The sequence below is a fragment of the Crocodylus siamensis genome, unplaced genomic scaffold (assembly GCF_052110815.1).
Source record: "Crocodylus siamensis isolate JL-2025a unplaced genomic scaffold, ASM5211081v1 HiC_scaffold_335, whole genome shotgun sequence".
Lineage (NCBI taxonomy): Eukaryota > Metazoa > Chordata > Crocodylia > Crocodylidae > Crocodylus > Crocodylus siamensis.
Genome location: NW_028324745.1, coordinates 3,137 through 18,652, shown reverse-complemented (window position 1 = coordinate 18,652; position 15,516 = coordinate 3,137). Strand labels below are relative to the sequence as shown.

The window sequence follows — 15,516 nt, the reverse complement described above, 5'->3', positions numbered from 1 at the left end:
TTTGGCCCGATTTGATAGCCAAATCTCCAAATCTGAATCAAATCGGGGACCAATAAAAAGGTCCGAATTGATTTGAAGCTCCTTCAAGTCTTCGGAAAAGATTCAAAGAGCTTCAATGATTTGGGTAGCTCCTGGTGGCTGCAGCAGTGAGCTGGAGCCAGACTGGGAGCTGGTAAGTGTGGGGGAGGGGACCATGGGGCTCCATCCCCTGCCTGCTCCCCCAGCCCCCCGACCCTGCCCACTCTCCCAGCCCCTTCATGGCAGCTCCATCCGTCCCAGCTCCCAGCACTTAAAAAAAAATCCCTGATTTACTGGGGTGCTGCTGGGAGGGGCAGGCGATCCCCACTTCCCTCCACTGTGTGGGGGCTCTGCCATGACCGCTCCAAACTCCCCACATTCCCCCAGCCACCCCCATGGCTGCCCCACCTGCCCAGCTATGGCCCTTAAAAAAAAAAACCTAAAATATCCCCTGGTCTCAGCTCCCACAGCAGTCTCAGGGCTTTGGGGGGGTTCATGGAAGAGCCCCTCTTGTGGCGTGGGGCAATGGGAGACAGAAGGGATCGCCGCCTCCCCGCCGGGCAGGAACCATTGTATCCCGGGTTTTGTTTTGTTTTTTTCTCTTCAGTGGCTGGAGCTGGGGCGGGCAGGGCATCTATGGTGGGAGGGGGGCAGAGCTGGGACAGCCGGTGGGGGATGGGCCTGGCTGATTCAGAGATTCAGAAGCAGCCAAATCTCCAAATCCAATTCGGCTGAATGGATTCGGGAGAGTGATTCGAATCACCAAATCAAATCACTGTCCCCCAAATTGGCCCAATCTGAAGCAAATACTAGCAGCTTCACACAGGCCTACAACGTGACGCTACTGCATAGTCAGCATCTCTTGTAGACACGGCCCCTGTGACGTTCAAGGCTGAGGAACAGAGATACGCAAGATCTAACTGGAGCAGAAACAATGCACAGGCCTCCTTTGCTAGCATCCTACCTTCTGGAAGGGCACAAGGCAGCACTGGGAGCCCTGCATTGTCACTACAGTTCAACAGTTTTGAACAGTTTCCAGGTGGAGTTGCTATATCACATGTGGGAGCAATAACTTCTGAACTACACAACTTTTAAACAGTTGAATAGATAATCTCAGGGACAGTCAAGTAATGCACATGTGATCAGCATCCCAGCTATTGCTTTTCACTATCAGTTTTAGAGCTAGAAAAGTCATACATGGTTATACCTGCACAGCCCAGGTCAGAGGATCTCATGCTGGGATTCATACATGAAGCCCATCATTCATGTGCTAAATATGACAACGTTTACAACTTCAGTAAGACAGAAACAACCATGTCCTACTCTCAATATTTTCCAATTTCTAATTATTGTAAATGGAAAAAATTCTGAACTTTTCTGATTTCAAGCAGACATGACACTGATATTTCTTGTTATCATAGTCCTTGTAAGCAGAGTGACCAGGAGCTTTATTTCACATTTCATTGATTTTCCAACATCTGAACTTTCAGTTTTTAAATTACCAGGAAGGGCAAACTAATGACTGGCCCAGTAAGATTTGACTACAACCATAGAGGAGGTTTGTGTGTGTCTGGCTCATGGGCAACACAAGAAGTGATGCTACAGTCCAACAAGACTGACATGGGAATTTGCCTGGGAAGGCAATTGGTTTTGTTCATGAGGAATCAAATCTCTTAAAGAAACCTGCTCGCTCCACAGCATTTGTGACAAGGAAATGAGATGTGAAATAAACCAATCAAGCACCAAACAGAAGAAACTTTGATATTTATCAGCAACACCTTTATTGCCTGCAATTGTGAGTCCAATTAATCACTTGGGAGTGATTGTTCAATAATCAGAATGAGGGGAAAGGGCCAAAATTTGCACAAATCACTTTTAAACCAGTGGCATCAGCTCCACTTCTCAGGACCGCAGGCTCTGGACAAGGAGCGCTGCAATGAACACCAGGGCCAGGTACAACTGCATTTCCCAACACAACCGGCCCCGGGTTTTGGAGCCTCCTCTTCGCCGCCCCTCACCCGACCCCCGCAGCTGCACCCGTCAGTGCCGGACCCCACAGGCCCCCGAGGGCCCCTCGGTCATGCAGGAAATGACCCACGGGCCAGAGACGGACCGTCCAGCTCAGCCACGTCCTGCTCTCCGTGCTCAGAGGATGAAGAAACCCAACCTGCGCGTCCAGGGTCACGGACACGGCCCAGCTGATCATCTGCAGAAGAGGAGTCCTCCAGGGTCACAGACATGAGCACGACTGAGGCCAGAGGGGCAACTAACAGGTCCTGTCTTGCACGCTTCCTTTCCCTCGCGCTGGTGCCGTCTGAGCCTGATTTCCCCATATCACACCAGGAACCAGGGCCGGATCCTGCCCCCTGCGAACGAGGCCGGTGGGAAGGTGAAGATCGGGGCCTCCGTATCAGCATCAAGAAACAACACCCGCCCCAATGCACAGTCCAGACAGACCCCGACCCTGCTGGGCACCCGGCGCAGGGACAGGGGGGTGGGATCAGGGGCAGTGAGAGCCTCGTACTGACCCCCCCAGCGCCGCACACCCCAGACCCCCTCCTCGGGGCTAAAGTTGATCCATCCCTTCCTCCTCACAGACTCTCTGGCCACCCCCACGCCCCACCATCCCCCCTCCCCCACCTCCACCTCCCACCAGTGTCTCCCTGAGGTGAATCCCTCACGGCCCAGCACACAGCGCCAGTGTCAAATCTCTCAGGATTGTCGGGCAGATCCTGCCATGCGTGTGTCCATCTTGCACTCTTCCCATCCTCAGACAGGACGAGGTAGGGATGAGCCGTGTCTGGATCCAGAGTCACCTCCTCTGCGGGGAAAGGAGATACAGGAGCGTGAGGAGCAGAGCTCAGCCCGAGGACAGGGGGTGATCGAGGCAGGGGCAGCTTTGGCTGCAGCTGGAGCATGAATCTGGGATTGACCCGAGCAGGAAGGAGCCCGGAGACCTCAGCAAAGGGCAGGGCCGATTCCCCCCTGGCAGGAAGAGACGGGCCAGGGACAGAAACACCCCGGCTGGGCCAGGGCTGGGACACGGCATCGTTCCCCTCCTGCACCTGCCGGTCACAGGCAGGGAGGAGAGACCCTGGGGGCTCAGGAGAGCCCAGCAGAGGGTCTAAAGGGGAGAGCATGGATACAGCTCACCTCCCCGTGCACTATCCACTGCCTGTCTTCAGTCCCACCCTGTTAGACCTTCCCCATTGCCATTCTTTGGGGGCCATTTCCCAGACAGACATTCCCACTCCAGCAAGACACAGTCAAAGAAATATAAAATATGGACCAGAACAGTCCACATGACACAAAGATTAGTTGGGTCCCAGGCTTCAAGTGCAGGTCCAATTTCCCAAATTTCCAGAGCTTATCCAAAATGAACAGCCTAAGGCATAGCAGATGGGAGGAACTAAAATATTTACACAAATAGGAAGAGCTTAAGGTGAAAATGGAGAGATAATGTGTGGGGAAGGGGGAGTGAGGAAGCCATAAGTGACTTACATAAAGAGATGTTAATTGCGTTAAAAGCCAGGAAGTGTACTTGGTGTCTTAATAAAGAGAGTTGCAGTATTGTTGGAGCTTTGCCAGTCCAGGAATGTCCAGGAGAAAAACGATATTTTGTGGTATCTTTTATTGGCTTGACTCCATAGTTGGAAGAGCTGTTGGATAAACTTTTGGGCATCAAGTGTCTGTCCTCTAATAAATGAGAAAAAATGAAGGATTATATCACAATGGTTGGATGGTATGAATGATGCAGCTGGGAGTAGTCTACACTGCAACATGAAGGATTTCCATGAGCTGGGGGCCAGGCTTAGGAAGCTGGGGGCACAGGTGGTATTCTCTTCCATCCTTCCAGTTGGCAGCAGCCAGTGGTGCCAGGATGCCTGCATCAGGGCAGTCAACCAGCGGCTCCAGAGATGATGCCTTCATGAAGGCTCTGGATTCTACAGCCATAACCAGCACTTGCAGGGAGGAGGCTTCCTGGGATGGGACTATCTTCATCTCTCTCCTAGAGGTAAGCATAGGTTGCCTGATCTCCTCGGAAGAGCTTAAACTAAGTATGACAGGGGACGGGGATCTGGTGGTTGAAGAGAACCCAGGATTGGCGAGCCACAAACAAGGCACCGGGGCAAACCAGGGAAGCTCTAAGGGGCACACTAGACATGGTGGGAAAAGGGCACCCATTGGGGAGCTAATGTATCTTTACACAAATGCCAGGTGTATGGGGAATAAACAGGAGGAGCTCACATGCTTACTTGCTAGCACCCGGTATGACCTGGTCGGCTTAATGCAAACATGGTGGGATTCTACTCATGATTGGGCAGTAGGCATTGAGGGCTACAGGTTGCATAGGTGAGATAGAGTGGGGAAAAAGTTGGGGGGTAGTTCTGTATGTTAAGGAGCAATACACATCTTCCATCACCAAGGTGGGGGTAAAGGAGGGGAATACTGAGGTATTGTGGGTTAGGATCCAGGGGAAAAGGATTTGGTAGTGGGGGTCTACTATAGACCTCCTCATCAGGATGGTGAGCTAGACCTGGTATTCTCCAGGCAGCTCTCAGAGGCCATTCAAGTGAAAGACACGGTGGTCACTGGGGACCTAAATTACCCGGACATCTGCTGGGAGGAGCAGACGGCCAAATCAAACCACTCACGTAGGTTCTTAAACTGCATGCAGGACCTCCACCTAACCCAGGAGGTGTCCAGTCCCACCAGGGGTAATGCCTTGCTAGACCTGGTCTTAGCAACTGGGGATGATCTCATGGGTAACCTGTGAGTACACAGTAACCTGGGAGACAGCGACCATAATTTGGATGAAATCATTGATCCAGCAAAGGGTGGCAAAAATAACCAGCTAGGCTAGTGTTAGACTTCAGGAGGGCCAATTCTAGTAAGCTTAGAAAGCTAGTTCCTGAGGTGGCTGAACTCAAGAGCATCGAGCAAATGGAGTCCAGGAGGATTAGCAGTTTCTCAAGGGAGTGATCCTTGGGGCACAAAAGGAGACTATCCCATTTTCCAGGAAAGGGGGCAAGGGGACAAAAAAAGCCCCCTTGGCTGAACAGGGAACTCCAGAAAAGACTGGGGGCAAAGAGAGAGATTTACATGCAGTGGAAGCAGGGGGCAGCCACCAAGGAGGAATATATCTCCCTGGTGCATTGTTGCAGGGATCAGTTAGGCAGGCCAAGGCAGGACTGGAGCTTAGGCTGGCTACAACCATCCAGGATAATAAAAAGTCCTTCTACAGAAACATAGTGAGCAAAAGCAAGGCACAGAGTAGCACAGGGCCCCTGCAGGACAAATTAGGGCAGTTGGTGACAGGCAAAGGGAAAAAAGTGGAGCTCTTCAATGAGTTCTTCACGTCAGTATTCCTAAGTACTAGCCAAGACAATTCGTCCAACCTGAACATAGATAGATGTTTGGGAGGCACTAGACTGCCAACAGTTAGTGCTGAATTAGTGAAGGAGCACTTGGAGGGGCTGGATGGGTACAAGTCAGCAGGTCTGGATGACCTCCATCCATGGGTGCTGAAGAAATTGGCCAGTGTCATAGCTGAGCCATTGGCATGGCTGTTTGAGCAGTCATGGTGCTCCGGCCAGGACTCCGAGGCCTGGAAAAGGGCCAATGTGGTGCCCATTTTTAAGAAGGGGAGGAAGGATGAGCTGGGTAAATGTAGGCCAGCCAGTCTTACCTCTATCCTTGGGAAAACACTGGAAAAAATCATCAAAAAGCGCATTTGTGAAGGCCCAATTGGGAAATGATGCTGAAGGGAAACCAGCACGAGTTCATAGCAGGTAGATCCTGCCTGACAAACCTTATAGCCTTTTACGACCAGGTCACACATTGCCTAGATGCAGAAGCCAAGGCAGATGTCATCTACCTGGACTTTAAGAAGGTCTTCAACAGTTTTGCATCCTATTCTCATATGGAAGCTAGCAAGCTGTGGAGTGGATGCTTACACAGTTGGGTGGGTGGCCAACTGGCTTAGGGACCACACCCAGAGAGGGTGGTAGATGGGTTGTTTTCAGCCTGGAAGAAGGTGGGCAATGGGGTCCTGCAGGGTTCGGTCCTTGGACCGGCACTATTTAATATTTTCATCAGTGATTTGGATGAGGGTGTGGAGAGCACCCTGTCCAAGTTTGCAGATGACACCAAGTTATGGGGCAAAGTTAAAACACCAAGTTATGGGGCAGGGAGCAGATACAGGCCGATCTGGACAGGTTGGATCAATGGGCAGAATGCAACAGGATGCAATTTAACAAAGACAAATGCAAGGTACTCGACCTATGGAGGAGGAATCCCCAACACACCTATGTTGGGGGATGACCTCCTCAGCAGCTGAAAGGGATCTTGGAGTCACAGCTGATTCCAAGATGAACATGCGCTGGCAGTATAATGAGGCCATCAACAAGGCCAATCAGACCCTGTCGTGCATTAGCAGATGCATGACCAACAAATCGAGGGAGGTGATGATCTCTCTCTATGCGACATTGGTCGGGCTACAGTTGGAGTACTGTGTCCAGTTTTGGCTGCTGCACTTCAAGAGGGATGTGGAGAATCTGGAGAGGGTTTGGAGGAAGGCCACTCGTATGATTAGTGGCCTCCAAAAAAGACCCTACGAGGGGAGGTTGAGGGATCTGGATCTATTCTGCTTGCACAAGAGATGGCTGAGGGGTGACTTTTAGCCGCTTCTAAGTTTATCAAGTGAGAACAATAAAGAATTGGAGATGTGCTATTTACCAGGGCATCCCTAGGAGTAACTAGGAATAATGGGTACAAACTAGTAGAGAGTAGATTCAGGTTAGACATTAGGAAGAATTTTTTTTAGTAAGGGTGGCCAGAATCTGGAATGGACTGCCAAGGGAGGTGGTACTCTCACCCAACTTGGAGGTCTTCAAGAGAAGGCTTGATAGACACCTGGCTGGGGTTGTCTGACCTCAGTGCTCTTTCCTCCCTGGGGCAGGGGGTGGGACATGATGATCCTTCGTGGTCCCTTCCCACTCTATAATCTATGAATCTATGATGGAAAAGGAAAGCAACCTGAAAAACTACTGAAATTATAGCAGCTCATGCACTCTTTTAACTTATGGTAAGATATTTCTTTGTGGAAAGGGTTCTATCCATCTGTCTGGTATGATCAAGAGGAGTAGTTCCCAAACAGTCCCTACAAGTCAGCAGCTGTTTCAAGAACTGCTGTGTCCCCAGAAGGGAACAATGGAAATAAAAGGAGAGTCACATGCTCTCGTGGACAGGGTGGATGACTATGGGAGAGAAAAGCTGGATTCCTCTTCTCCCTCATCACCACTCATTATGATGACAAGCAAATTTTGGGGAAAAAGCAGGAGGAAAGGAGCAAAAGCTACGGGAGAGTGAATGGACACATTGAGGAAGGAATCACAAAGAGGAAGAGAGGGCAGTACTGGGTAGGAGGAGACAGCAGAGGACAGATATTTTATTTCTCTTTTCTCACCCCAGTTTGTTGCTTGAAATACCCATCTTTTTCTTGCTCTCTCCTTGATTTAATATTAATTCTTATTTTCCCCATTTCCAATTTCTGTATTTTTGGGCTGTTCTTTCAGATAGAAAGTTCACTTTGTCCCTTTTCCACAGATCATGACTTTGTGCTGCCTTATCCATAACTGAGGCAATAAGGGAGGTAGGAACAGAAGCAACTAGTGCTTGAGATAGAGCAGGCCTGGCTTGTGACAGTGCCTGGGGCACTTTGCACCACCCAGAAATCTCTGCAGGAGGCAGGCAAAGCAGGGTGTGGAGGAGAAGGTACAGTCCCATGCAGATCCATTACTGTGTCACGGGCTGCCACATCTCATGGTATGCTTTGAAATGCATGAGGATGAGGGAGTCCTGCCATGAGGAGTGACATCCCCACTCACTGCCAGATTGGGATCTATCATATGGGGCATGGGCACACGTAACAATCAGGGAAGAAACACATTCTCCACCCTGGGCAGGTGCTCTGGCAGCTTGAGGGGGCTTCAATGGCCCAGTCCTGATCCCTTCAGGCCTCTGAGAGACCTGCCTGGTTTTCTCCATGTATAGAGTGGCCTGGGGTACATCCCTGTAAGTGGTGAAACCAGTGCGTGTCTTAGTGTGGAGGCATGGGACTCAGGGAATACTGTGTGCTTTGTGCCTTTACTCTGAGATGTGTGGGACCTGGGGCCTCAATCCTGGGACCTGTGCTGGGTCCTGCACTGGCCAATGCCTCATGCAGAGGAACAGATCAGTGTGAATCCCAGTGTAGGGGGCACAGGAGCTTGAGTAATCTCCCGTGCCCTTCACAGCCAGGCCTGGACCATGCTGACCCATGCTGGACATACCTTGGCTCCTGCACCCACCTCTCCCTCCACCCCATCCTGCACTGTGCCTCTGCCTGAAGTATGGGTCAGGGTGGAGCTGGACAAGGGGGCACAGGGCACCAGGGACTCCCTGGCAGCTGTGTCACTGCAGGACCTCATGTGAGGCAGGGAGGGACAGGGAACACATCACCTGTTGTCCCACATCAGGCAGGAGACCAAATGTAGGATAATGGGCAATGTGTGTCATTCAGTAAAGCAGATCAGTGTCTAATGTGATCCCTTTCAATTTGACAATGTCTGTTGCTAGGCTTAGACTAGGTGAAATCTTAAAGAACTTAAACTTCCTGTTAAAGTTGTTTTAAAGCCTTCTGGAATGGATTAATTGTGTACCTAGAAAATCAAGTGTTGTTTTGAACCAGCTCGCTGTACTTTGGTTCAGCAGACACCAAATGGTCTGTGACAATGGTTTGGTCAGTCCTCCACACATCCCACATTGCATTGCTCCTCTCACCTCCTTCCTGCTGCCCACTGCTATAACTGGCTACTGTGGTATATGGCCAGAATACTATTGCCCCCATCTTTTTCCCCTCCTTCATTGATTAGCTCCATTCAACCCACCCAATGCGAGACATCCTGGGCTGGCTGCTCACTCTGCCCCAGCCCTGGATGTCAGAAACACAGCACTTCAGTGCTTAAAGGATAAGCATCTTACCTTGAATGCTAGGGCACTGTACATGTGGGCACTTCTGACAAACAACAGTTGTGAACCAGTGCCCAATTCATGACATTTTGGAACTGTTCAATTCGTATGTGTTTGCACACTGGAGAACACAAGAACATAAAAACTGCCATACTGAGTCAGACCAATGATACATGTAGTCCAGTATCCTATCTCCAACAGAGGAATGAGTCAATGCTATAGGAGGAAAGTGTTAAACCCTAGATAGATCTAGAGTGATATTTTCCTTATTCCCATATTCATTACCGTTCCTGAAATGCCATAGGACCTATTTAATAATTAATACTTATATTAATCTTGATAGTATTACTCTATTAAAGGATCTAAATGAATAGGCTGCCAGTGCTGGGCTGACTTGGCAATTGATACAGTCTGAACACTGTACTTTTTTCCAAAGGCGGTGCAGTTTGTCACAGCCCTGAAAGCAACCACAGAATCAGACATGAGAACTCATTAGAAGAGATGTATAAACAAGGCATTATTACATGCAGTGTCACATTGGGAAAAAATAGATATAAAACGTCAGTGTGCCGTAATTAATAACCAAGACACAGACACTGTGATGGCTTGCCTCTCAGAGGACCACACACTTACCAGTCTTTGATATTTCATAGGTCATTATTGCTGACATAGTTGTGATACTAAAGAAAACTTTCTCTACAAACACTCTTTAGAAGCATGACAATACTATTGATGACGACCTGCTCCTGCTGCCTTTCAAATAATGGAAAAATCACACCATGAGTTAAATGCAGGAAGGGGCAGGCCTCTGGAGTAATTGAGGCAGGAAGTACAAGACTGTTTCCTTCTACTTCCAGGCAATATGACATAAATCTTCTGGGGGAACTGTCACATAGGAGGTGATTTCAACTTTCCTCTTTGGAATTGCCTGCTCATTACTGACTCCAAGATGATCATGGGCCGCCAATGCGAGGACACGGTCAGTAGGACTAACCGCACCTTGTCCTGCATCCACACGTGCATCACAAGCAGAGCCAAGGAGGTGATTCTCCCCATCTACGCAACACTGGTCAGGCCGCAGCTGGAGTACTGCATCCAGTTCTGGGTGCCGCACTTCAGGAGAGATGTGGCCAGCATCGAGAGGGTCCAGAGGAGGCCACTTGCATGATCGGGGGCAGCAGGGCAGGCCCTACGAGGAGAGGCTACGGGACCTGAACCTGTTCAGCCTCCACAAGAGAAGGCTGAGGGGGGATCTAGTGGCCGTTTACAAACTAGTCAGAGGGGACCAGCAGGCAATGGGGGAGTCCCTATTCCCCTAAGCACTACCAGGAGTAACTAGAAATAATGGTCACAAGCTGGCAGAAGGTAGATTTAAGCTAGATATCAGGAGGCGCTACTTCACGGTCAGGGCGGCTAGGATCTGGAACCAACTTCCAAGCAAAGTGGTGCTGGCCATGTCCTTAGCGCTCATGTTGGGGGGGCAGGCAGCACGGCAATACGATCTCTTCCCCCACAATGGCAGTGATTGGCTGATCAGGTCCAACAACTGTAAACAGGGCTGTAAAATGTAGCAAAGCACCCCAAAATAAGCTCAGAGGTAAAAAGAGAAATCTGAGATGCATACCCACCTTGCAGAATTTCAGCCAGGACTGGTAAAGTGACAAATAACCAAAAACAAAGGTTTAAACTAGAAAGAGCTGAGCAACTTGAACTGCAACTGACTGCCCAACCTAAGATATTCAGTGTCTGTGAAAGGATAGAATATCCTGAATAAGTACAACGTATGTATTTTCTTGTCATAGAAATGTCAACATTTTTCACTGGGCAGTTTCTGAACATTGTATCCCATAAAATTTATTAGTGCTTTGATGTTTTAATCGCATTTTGGGATTAGATACAAATGTCAAATCATTGAAATGTCATGTAAAAGAGAATTTTCCTCCTCAATATTGGTTTTGAAAAGCCAGTGGAGTGATGAGAAGGAGGATGTTGGGATACTGTGGGAACGAGGAACATAGAAGCACACAGAAATATGATTGGGCGATACATAAAGAGCTATTCTTCTATATGCCTGGGGAGAAAGAGGAAAACTTTTTATTTTAGATGTAGTTATTGTTCCTTCCCACACTGTGATGTTGATGCCGTCTAGCACTTCTCACATTTTCTTTTCCATTTTCCATAAAAGACTAGAATTGGTGCAATGTGTCAACAGAAAACTAAATAAACCTTTCAGCAGCAGCAGAGCACACATTGGTATGGAGCAGACACCTACCTGATTCCACCTTGCAAGTATGAAAAGTAATGAAGAATATGAGTAAACCAGGCAGCGATGTGGAGACTCTGGAGATCTGGCACAATGAGGAAGGCATCTTCTTCACTGAAACTTGATCCAAAAGCACAAAGGGAAGGTAGAAAAGTATTCACCTGGAGAACATAGAGTTCTGGTTACCACCGTTGTGTACTGGATGAGATAGCAGGACAGCATGCACAAGTATACAAGGGGAACAACCTTGGGTGAATAAACTTGTGAAAGTGCACAATTAAAACAGTCGCTGAAACAGAAATTCCAGGGTTATCCCTGATAACTCGCTCCCTTTTCCTCTAAATGAAAAATCATGTGGTGAGTCAGGTGATGAGTTTTCATTACATTTTACTCCCTCCCTTTTCCTCTAAATGAAAAATCATGTGGTGAGTCAGGTGATGAGTTTTCATTACATTTTAGAGCATATTAAATGAATGACATCTAGAATTATAATACTGTGCTCTGTTAAAAAAGAAAACATAGGTCCAGATACAGTTACATGCCAATATACCTGTTCAAGGTAACATGAGATTTGTCCTCTTCAAGATCATCAGAGTACTGCTGTGAGAGGGGAGACAGGAGTCCCCCCATTGTGGCTCGGACCCCTAATCAGAGCGCCAAGGCACTTGCCGCAGGAGCAGAGATGGGCGGCAGCTGGGAGGAGATCGGGGCATGGACGCAGGCACAGGTGCAGGCTCAGCAGTTTCCTAGCTGCCTGGGCCTGTATATTGGAGAGAGCTGGGGGCATGGCTTCTGAGCAGCGTGGGCTGCTCAAAAGGCGGCTGGGGAAACAGCTGGCGGCGAGCCAGGGAGAAGGGGCATGACACCAGCTGGAGGACGTCGGCTCCAGAGCTGGGAGGCTCCAGCTCTAACCTCAGCTTCCCAAAGAAAGAGTCAGCTGTCTACCTGGAGACCCCGACCAGCGAGGCAGCAGGCAGGCTCTGGGGTCGGCAGGAGACAAGGAGCCCCACTGAGATGCAGCAATCAGGTGGGACACCACTGGGGAGCGGCAGGGCTCTGACTAGGAGCTCCCGAACCGGGGCTGAGGGCAGACCCTCAACCATCCTCGAACAGCTCCAGATGGGGCATAGCACAGGGAACCATGAGCCCCCTAAAAGGGGAGAGGAGTGATGCCGGCGAGAGGGAGCAAGATGACAGAGCCTCAGGGTCAGCCGGGCGCCAGGGCAGGGACGCCAAAACAACTGGTAGGGACAGGGCACAAGGGCGCCTGTTAGAGGGGACAGTACGAACACGTCCCCTGGGAGGGGACAGAAAGGAGCCCCGAGAGAGAGAGAGGCAATCTCGGGAGCTCCTCCGGCAGGCACCGGTGTTTTCAGTTGAGTTACAGATGACCTGAAAGGGGCAAGTTTATTTTCTTGAAGAGGGGAAAATCAGCCCAAAGACCAGGGGCGAATCCCTGAAGGTTCATGGTCCAGAAGACCCAGCCCTTGCAAGGTGGGCAGTGTGGGGAAGATCTGCAGGGAACAGCATCAACCCAAGCCGAAGGTATGGTAAGGGTGGGGTAAAGGGGAGGTTTGCAGCCCCACAAAGACACCCCCAGGGTTGAAACCCCTCTGGGCCCCGCAACAGGGAACTGCCTCCCCAACAAATAACACCGAAGATATGGCAGAGGAGAAAAGGGGCAGTGCCCAGACCATCTAAGTGGCGCTGGGATAGGGTTTCACCCGGTCTTTGCTGGGGGCAAGGCAGTGACGAAGAGGTCCCCAAAGCCTTACAACACCTACCAGAGACAGCTGCATAAATAGATGTGGCAAAAGTGGGGCGTGTTGGTCAGTACTGCATAACGAGCTGTATGCTCTGCAGTGTGGAGATAGCATTTTGGCATGTCTGAGAGTTTCCAACAGTTTCACAATCCTTCACTATTTTCAACAGGCCAAGAAGCCTAAAGGAGTTTCACTTACAGACAATGATGTAATTATCCCAGGGTTGCTAAATATCCCAGGATCCTAGTGTTAGACAGTCTGGTGGGATAACTGATGGAAAACAAAGACTCATTAGAAAAAACTGCTGAGATATTTGGTTACTGAGCTTGGCCATGGAAAGGCAAGTTCTGGTTTTGACAAAACGGAATGAGTGGAAATTAATATAGAATAAGATAACAAGAAGTCCTTTTTTAAATACATAGGGGGTAAAATGAAGGTACCAAGTAACGTGGGGCCACTGCAGGACATGCTTGGTAACCTGGTGGTAGCACCAGGTGACAAATTTAATCTCTTTAACAGATTCTTTGCTTCCATTTTTCTGAGCAAGGACAAGGACATCCCCCCCACTGGCAGCCCAGACGGACCCAGGGGAGGTGCATCCAGGCCCAGGGTCAGCGAGGACCTAGTCAGGGAACTTCTGGAGGGACTAGATGCGTTCAAATCATCAGGTTCTGATGATCTCCACCCCAGAGTGCTTAGGGAATTAGCAGAGGTCATTGCAGGACCCCTGGCACAGCTTTACGAGCACTCGTGGTGCTCTGGTGAGGTGCCAGAGGACTGGAAAAGGGCCACTGTGGTTCCCATTTTCTAAAAAAGGGAGGGAAAAAAGGGAGGAAAGAGGACCCAGGAAACTATAGGTCCATTAGTCTTACCTTTGTCTTGGGGAAGCTCTTTGAGAAAATTATCCAGGAGGACATCTGCAAGGGGCCAGCAGAGGAGATTATGCTCAGGGACGATCAACATGGGATCATTAGAGGCAGGTCCTGTCAGACCAACCGGGTTAGCTTCTACGACCAGGTCACAAAAGCCTTGGACGCAGGTGTCATGGTGGACGTCGTCTTTCTGGACTTTAGGAAGACCTTCAACACCGTCTCTCATCCCATCCTCATTAAAAAATTAGGTGACTATGGTTTTGACACGTACACAGTCAGATGGGTCACAAATTGGCTGGAGGGCCACACCCAGAGAGCGGTGGTAGGTGGGTCATTTTTGACCTGGAGAGATGTGGGCAGTGGGGTCCCCCAGGGCTCAGTCCTCAGGCCAGCACTGTTCAATGTCTTCATCGGACGAGGGGGTGAAAACCACCTTCTTCAAGTTCACAGATGACACTAAGATGTGGGGAGAAGTGAGCACGCTAGATGAGAGGGACAGGCTACAACTAGATCTGGACAGGTTACAGAGGTGGGCAGATGAGAATAGGATGGGTTTCAATATGGACAAGTGCAAGGTGCTGCACCTGGGGAGGAAGAACCAGCACCATACCTACAGGCTGGGGAACTCCCTTCTCCTCAGAGCAGAGGCAGAAAAGGATCTTGGAGTCATCATTGATTCCAAGATGAACATGAGCCACCAATGTGGGGACACAGTCAGGAAGGTTAACCACAAGTTGTCATGGATCCATAGATGCATCACAGGCAGATCCAAGGAGGTGATCCTCCCCCTCTATGAGACATTGGTCAGGCCTCAGCTGGAGTACTGTGTCCAGTTCTGGGCGCCACACATCAGGAGGGATGTGGACAACATGGAGAGGGTCCAGAGGAGGCCACTCACATGATCAGGGGGCAGCAGGGCAGGCCTTACAAGGAGAGGCTACAGGACCTGAACCTGTTCAGCCTACACAAAAGAAGGCTGAGAGGGGATCTGGTGGCCATCTATGAACCGGCCAAGGGAGACCAGCAGGCAATGGGAGAGTCCCCGTTCCCCTAAGCACTACCAGGGGTAAAAAGGAACAACGGCCATAAGTTGACTGAGAGTAGATTCAGGCTAGACATCAGGAGGCGCTAGCTACTTCATAACTGGGAGCTGGAACCAACTTCCAAGGGAGGTGGTGCTCACCCCTACCCTGGGGGTCCTCAAAAGGAGGCTAGACAGCCACCCAGCCAGGGTCATTTGACCCCAGCATCCTTTCCTGCCATGGCAGGGGGTTGGACTTGATGATCTGCTTAGGTCCCTTCCAACCCTATCAACTATGAAGATTATAAATTCAAAGTGTTTCTGATTATTTCCTCTGAGGATATTCTTACTTCAGAATAAGGGACATGTAGAGTTTACTGGGAATGGTTATTCTGGAATTACTCCCCCTGAACAGAAGACCTACACTGAGTGTTTTAACTTCCAGTCAATCAAAAGGGAAACACATTTGATTTGGCTTAAGACATATATGTTTGAGAAGGCTGTCCACTGCTGTGTAAAACTGGTCACAGGCTTCTGATAGGTGTCTATTCAATCCTGCACAGCAAT

The 15,516-nt window shown here is 49.7% G+C and overlaps 1 long non-coding RNA gene across 1 annotated transcript; it reads right to left on the bottom strand.

Annotated features, from left to right (window-relative positions):
• Positions 1-1,775: 1,775 nt before the first annotated feature.
• On the bottom strand, positions 1,776-14,812 carry LOC149851725 (uncharacterized). The gene is made up of 7 exons (XR_016439561.1): positions 13,929-14,812; positions 13,255-13,326; positions 11,303-11,454; positions 10,659-10,776; positions 3,520-3,714; positions 2,672-2,839; positions 1,776-2,384 (listed from the first exon to the last, which is right to left on the bottom strand). It is a non-coding gene; the product is annotated as an uncharacterized LOC149851725 (long non-coding RNA).
• Between the last annotated feature and the right edge of the window lie 704 nt (positions 14,813-15,516).